General features: G+C 40.0%; 1 pseudogene; it reads left to right on the forward strand.

Moving 5' to 3' along the window:
• Window positions 1-3295: 3295 nt before the first annotated feature.
• LOC132518474 (zinc finger protein 709-like) lies at window positions 3296-6906 on the forward strand (annotated as a pseudogene).
• Window positions 6907-7249: the final 343 nt, after the last annotated feature.

The raw sequence follows: 7249 nt of genomic DNA on the forward strand, positions 1-7249 counted from the left end.
GACGCACGGGCTCAGTAGTTGTGGCTCATGGGCATAGTTGCTCCGCAGCATGTGGGATCTTCCCAGACCAGGGCTCGAACCCGTGTCCCCTGCATTAGCAGGCAGATTCTCAACCACTGCGCCACCAGGGAAGCCCTAACACCATTATCTTTTAATTAAGGTATGTTCATTTTTTCTAGGCATAATGTTATTGCAACTTAACAGATTACAGTATAGTTTTTCATTTGTTCGTTTGTTTGGCTACACCACGCAGCTTGTGGGATCTTAGTTACCCGACTAGGGATTAAACCTGGGCCCTTGGCAGTGAAAGCACCAAGTCCTAACTACTGGACAACAGGGAATTCCCTACAGTATAGTGTTTATATAACTTTTATATGCACTGGGAAACCAAAAAATTCATGTTAATGACTTCACTGCAATATTCATTTTACCACGGTGGTCTGGAACCACGCCCAAAATAACTTCAAGGTGTGTCTGTACCATTATACCATTTCACTGGTTGTACAGGTAGCTCATACCACATTGTTCCCAATTCCCCCTCCCCTGTCCCTTGTCATATTGCTGTCATTTATTTCACTTATCTATAAGCTTATTATTACCAAATACATTGTTGCTAATATTATTTTTAAAAAAGTACCATCTGTTACATTAATGACAGTAAATCTCAAAGATACTTTACCATCCTTTATTCCTTTTATAATCCTCCACTGTTGTCATTTACATTTTTTCTGATGAATTTTTGAACGTTCATTCAAAGTAGGTGTACTAATGACAAATTCCCTCAATTTTTGTCTCAGAAGGTCCTTATTCTTTTTTTAAAAATATTTATTTACTTGGCTGCGTCGGTTCTTAGTTGCAGCACGTGGGATCTTCATTGCAGCATACAGGATCTTTAGTTGTGGCATGCAGGATCTTTAGTTGCAGCATACAAACTCTTAGTTGCAGCATGTGGGATCTAGTTCCCTGACCAGGGATTGAACCCAAACCCCCTGCATTGGGAGCATGGAGTCTTAGCCACTGGACCACCAGGGAAGTCCCCCTTATTTCTTCTTTATTTTTGAAGAATGATTTTGCTTGACACAATTCTACGAGAGTGGGCTTCCCTGGTGGTGCAGTGGTTAAGAATCCACCTGCCAATGCAGCGGACATGGGTTTGAGCCCTGGTCCAGGAAGATCCCACATGCCATGGAACAACTAAGCCAGTGTGCCACAGCTACTGAGCTTGCGCTCTAGAGCCTGCGAGCCACAGCTACTGAGTCTGCGTGCCACAACTACTGAAGCCCATGCACCTAGAGCTGTGCTCCGCAACAAGAGAAGCCACCACAATGAGAAGCCCGCGCACCGCAATGAAGAGTAGCCCCCGCTTGCCGGAACTAGAGAAAGCCCGCGCACAGCAATGAAGACCCAACACGGCCAGAAATTAATTAATTAATTTTTAAAAGTTCTAGGAGAGTGTTTTTTTTAATTTCAAAACTTTAAATATTTTGTGCCATTCTGTTCTTGTTTGCACAACGTCTGAAAAGAAGTCTGATTAATTCAAATTTTTGTTTCTCTGAACCTAAGAAGTGTTTTCCCCTCTGGCTTCTTTCAATACATCCTTTTTGTCTTTGATTTTTCACTAGTTTGAATATGATATATAGTCGTCCCTTGGTGCCCTTGAGGGATTGGTTCCAGAATCTGCCACGGATACTGAAATCCATGAATGCTCAAGTCCCATAGTTGGCCTTCCGTATTCATGGGATGCACATCCATAAGTATGGAGGGCTGACTGTATATTTATTGAAAAAATATACATATAGGTGGACCCATACAGTTCACACCCATGTTGTTCAAGGGTCTACTGTACTTGGGTGTGCACTTCTGATGTTTTCATATTTAGTGTTTCTATATCTACAGTTTGCAGTCTGTCATTAATTTTAGGAAATTTTGGTGTTGTTGTTTTTTTCTGGGTTAATTAATTAATTAATTAATTAATTTTTTGGCTGCGTTGGGTCTTTGTTGCTGAGTTCGAGCTTTCTCTAGTTGCGGGGAGTGGGGGCTACTCTTCGTTGCAGTGCGCAGACTTCTCATTGCGGTGGCTTCTCTTGTGGAGCACGGGCTCTAGGCCCCCGGGCTTCAGTAGTTATGGCACGCAGGCTCAGTAGTTGTGGTTCGTGGGCTCTAGAACACAGGCTCAGTAGTTGTGGCACACTGGCTTAGTTGTTCCATTGCATGTGGGATCTTCCCGGACCAGGGCTCAAACCCATGTCCCCTGCACTGGCAGGCAGTTTCTTAACCACTGCACCAACAGGGAAGTCCAAAATTTTGGTGTTTATTAATTCACTTATTTTTTCTGTTTCTTTCCGTTTTTTCCTTCAGGTATTAGCATTATCTGTATTTTAAGCATTCTGTTCAAGAACATTATCCTGGGGTTCATGGATGTTGTATTCTGTCTTTTTTGGGGGGGGTTTTTGTCTTTGTATTAGATTCTGGCCTAGTAAATAAATAGACTTTTTTGTCAGTATAGGCTTTATTAGGAACAATATTTGGGGCACATTTCAAAATTCCATCTTCCTTTTCTCTTTCCCAATTTTGGAGACACTGGCTTGCCCTTTGACCTCAATGCACACATGGATCTAAGAAGGGTTGTTCATTTCAAGGTCTTTCATTTTCTTCTAGTGAGACCGAGAATGACATATTCTAAGTTCCCTAAATTCCAGACTGGAAGTTAGCAGGACACCATCAACATTGGCTGGTTGGGAATAGCTTCTTCCTGAAATTGGAGGATGGAGATTTTATATTCTTTTGGAGGAAAGCATTGCTGACATTTTTAAATATTTTATAATCGTGGGCTAATTTACAATCAAGCCATTGTGGACTTCAGTGAACTTGCAATCTACAGCTCTTAACCTTTTCCTCAAGTGCAACAAGGACCAGGGTGCACCATTCAGGATTGACTGGAAAGAGACCTTTTGGTACATCATCTCATTAGCTGTTCTAAAAAATGCCTGGAAGCAGCCCCGAGGCACATGAGTTTAGGGATTCTTTCATTCTAAGTTGTCATGCCTCTTCCTCATGTCTGAGCTCTAAGTTTCAAATAATGTTTTAACCTATCAAATCGGGGGAAAAAGTGAAGAATTGTGTCTGTGACAAATATTACACAAGTTAAAAGCAACACTTCCCCACAGGAATATTTACATTCAGGCAGCTGCTTCTGATTACTTCTAATGGCCTGGATGACTTTAGGACAGTGTGACCAGCTGGGCTTTTTTACAAGTTTGATTTCTACAGGCCTCCTGGACTCGCATGTTGGGTCATGGGACTAGAAGAAAAAGCTTCCAGTTCTTCACTGTGTTTTTATTTATTGAAACCTCATGCAGATTTGACCCTTTGCCTAATGGAGTGCTGTGAATGGTGGGGTGGTAAGGAAGAAGATGAAAGAATCTTTCTCACAAGGAATTAGCGGTCTTAAAGTGATAATATTTGTTTCATTCCTATAGCATTTCCCAACCATTTCCCAACATGCTGCGCACCATGCTGTTAGAGAGAAATGAGATGTTAGAGAGAAAAAATGTGATCACAGTAAAAATGTGTAAATAATTTGCATGTGCTCATGGTGCCATTAAACTCTAAAAAGGAGTGGGACTTCCCTATTGGCCCAGTGGTTAGGACCCTGTGCTTCCACTGCAGGGGGCCCGGGTTTGATCCCTGGTCGGGGAACCAAGATCCTGCACGCTGCACAGCATGGCGGGAAAAAAAAAAACCAAAAAACTTACGAAGGAGTAAGTGTGGACAGAGAGTAAGATTTTGATGATCATAGTTAGATAAAAGTCATAGATAAATGTTTGGAGAAGACAGACTCACACATAACCCTCCTATAGATGGAGTATAGATGTCTAGTGCTGTCAGTGTCATACATCTGACTGTACATTTATTTGGGATATTTTTAGGACTCAGTAGCTTTTGAGGATGTGGCTGTGAACTTCACCCTGAAAGAGTGGGCTTTACTGGATCCTTCACAGAAGAAACTACAGAGATGTGATGCTGGAAATCTTCTGGAACCTGGCCTCAATAGGTAAGGATGACAACATTCCTTCACTTTGTCAATTTGAGAATGAGTTTTCTTGCCCACCGACGTTGTTCCAAGATGTGGAACGTGGAAAAGGAAGAATGTTGGTAAGTAAACTAGACATGGTCACAGCTCTAGGCATGGACCTAGACTCTAATAGTTTTTCTGTAACTTCTAATACTTTGGAATTATTTTTCTGGGTCTACATTTTAGGGAAAACATGGGAAGATCATGTCATTGAAGATCAGTACAAAAACCAGGAGAGAAAACTAAGCTGAGTTGCACTCATAATGAGAAGCAGTATCTCATGTGAGCATCCTAGTATGTTATGATATTTTTTAAAAAGTAAACACAGAAACTAACACACGATTGTAAAGCAATTATACTCCAATAAAGATGTTAAATAAATAAGTAAATAAATAGAAGCAAACAACAAATAATCCCTGCTTTAAATGTATTTATTAGAAATTTTTCAAAAACAAAAACAAAAGAAAGAAAAAATTTCCCCAAAATACTGTCTGAAATGTGACATAGTCATTCAGTGTTTGCAAAATATTTCTCTTGGAAACAGTATTAGTAAACCCTACCTATGAATGTTACCATTTAAATAGTCTCAAGGGTGAAGTTCTCTTGCAGAGCATTCAGTATATTCAATTTCAGACAATTCAGGCAAGGGAGAAACTCTACACTATCCCTATAAATCATAATAAATATAATAAGTATAAAATCATTAATAAAGAAATAATTAACAGTGTGCTTCTCATTATTTACAGAAGTCATATAATTGAGGCACTCTGTGAAAATAAAGAGGGTAGTCCATGTGGAGAAAACTTCAGCCTTATTCCAAATCTCAGTCTGAACAAGAAAACTACTGGAGTAAAACCACATGAATGTGGTGCATGTGAAAAAATCTTTACATGTCATTCATCCCTTAATAGACATATGACATGTCACACTGAACACAAACCATATGAGTATCAGAAATATGGAGAGAAGACGTATAAATGTAAGGCATGTGGGAAAGCCTTTAGTTATCTGCAGTGTTTTAAAAAACATGAAAAATCACAATGGAGAGAAAATGTATAAATTTAAAGACTGTGGGAAAGCTTTTATTATGTGTCTCAAAACCCTTCGAAGACACGTGATAACACATACTGGAGATGCTCCTTATAAATGTAAGGAATGTTGGAAAGCCCTCAGTTGTTCCAGTTACACTTTTTTTTTTTTTTTTTTTTTTTGTGCGGTATGCGGGTCCCTCACTGCTGTGGCCTCTCCCGCTGCTGAGCACAGGCTCCGGACGCGCAGGCTCAGCGGCCATGGCTCACAGGCCCAGCCACTCCGCAGCACGTGGGATCCTCCCCGGCCGGGGCACGAACCCGTGTCCCCTGCATCGGCAGGCGGACTCTCAACCACTGCGCCACCAGGGAAGCCCTCCAGTTACACTTTGAGTGCATGAAAGAACTCACACTGAAGAGAAACCCTATCATTGTAAACACTCTGGAAGAGCCTATAGATATCAAACACATGACAGAACTGACACAGTAGAGCAGTTCTATGAATGTAAGCAATGTAGTAAGGCTTATATTTCCCTTTGAGGTTTAAAAATACATGAAAGAAATCACACTGGAGAGAAACCCTACAAATGTAACGAATGTGGTAAAGCTTTCAATTCTCATCTAGGTTTCAAAATACATGAAAGAAATCACAGTGGCGAGAAACCATATGAATGTAAAAAACATACCAAAGCATTCAGCTGCCCCAGTTCTCTTCAAAGACATGGAAGAATTCATACTGGAGAGAAACCCTATCAATGTAAGGCATGTGGGAAAGCCTACAGATACCAGAGTTCCTTACATACACACAAGAGGACTCACAAAGGAGAGAAACCCTATGAATGTAAGCAGTGTGGGAAAGCCTTTCTCTTTCTAGCTTCTGAGCACACATGATCATTCACAGTGGAGATGAACCTTATAAATGTAAGGAATGTGAGAAAACATTCTTTTCTCCCAGTTCATTTCAAATACATGAAAGGAGACACACTGGAGAGAAACCCTATGAATGTAAAATATGTGGTAAAGGCTTCAGTTGTTCCAGTTATGTGCAAGTACATGAAAGAATTCATACTGGAGAGAAACCCTTTATTTTATTTATTTATTTTTTAAAACATTTTTATTCTTTTATTTTTTACTGCATTGGGTCTTTGTTACTGCACGTGGGCTTTCTCTAGTTGTGGCGAGCAGGGGCTACTCTTCATTGCAGTGCACGGGTTTCTCATTGCAGTGGCTTCTCTTGTTGCAGAGCATGGGCTCTAGGTGTGTGGGCTTCAGTAGTGTGGCTCGTGGGCTCTAGAGAGCAGGTTCAGTAGCTGTGTCACACGGGCTTAGTTGCTCCGCAGCAGGTGGGATCTTCCTGGACCAAGGCTCAAACCCGTGTCCCCTGCATTGGCAGGTGGATTCTTAACCACTGTGCCACCAGGGAAGTCCTGAAAGAAACCCTTTAAATGTGATAAATGTGGGAAAGCCTTCATTTATCACACAAACTTTCAAAGACATATGAGACTTCACACTAGAGAGAAACCATAGACGTGAAGAATGTGGGAAAGACTAGTGGTCCCAGTTCATCCCAAAGGCATGAAAGGAGTCACTGGATACTCTTGAATGTAAACAACGTGGGAAAGACTTCATTTGACCCCATCCCTACATGTTAAAACTCTCATGGAAAAGAAAAAAAATGTGGGTAACGTTAGAAAACTTGCTGGAAATTAATCTATGTATAAAGCATAAGAAAAATTTCAATATGAAAGAATTATAAAAATTTAAATATGTTTGCTAAGCCTCTTTCTTAAAGGACATCATTGGACTGTGGATTTTTACCAATTATTGTTTTTATTATTTTATTTTTATTGAAGTATAGTTGCTGTATAATATTATACGTTACAGGCATACAATATAGTTATTCACAATTCTTAAAGGTTATACTTCATTTGTAGTTATTATAAAATATTGACTGTAAACCTTGTTTGTACCATATATCCTTGTAGCTTATTTTATACCTGCCTACCAATTACTTTTAGAAACAGTGATTGAGGTGAGGTAATTCTGTGAGTTGCCTTTCAATAGTAATACATAAGATTAATAGGTAGTTCTTTTTTGTTAAATGAGTTAATGATATTTTCTCTTTGTATTTTGAAGCCTCTTGAAC

This window comes from Lagenorhynchus albirostris, chromosome 3, assembly GCF_949774975.1.
Source record: "Lagenorhynchus albirostris chromosome 3, mLagAlb1.1, whole genome shotgun sequence".
Classification (NCBI taxonomy): domain Eukaryota; kingdom Metazoa; phylum Chordata; class Mammalia; order Artiodactyla; family Delphinidae; genus Lagenorhynchus; species Lagenorhynchus albirostris.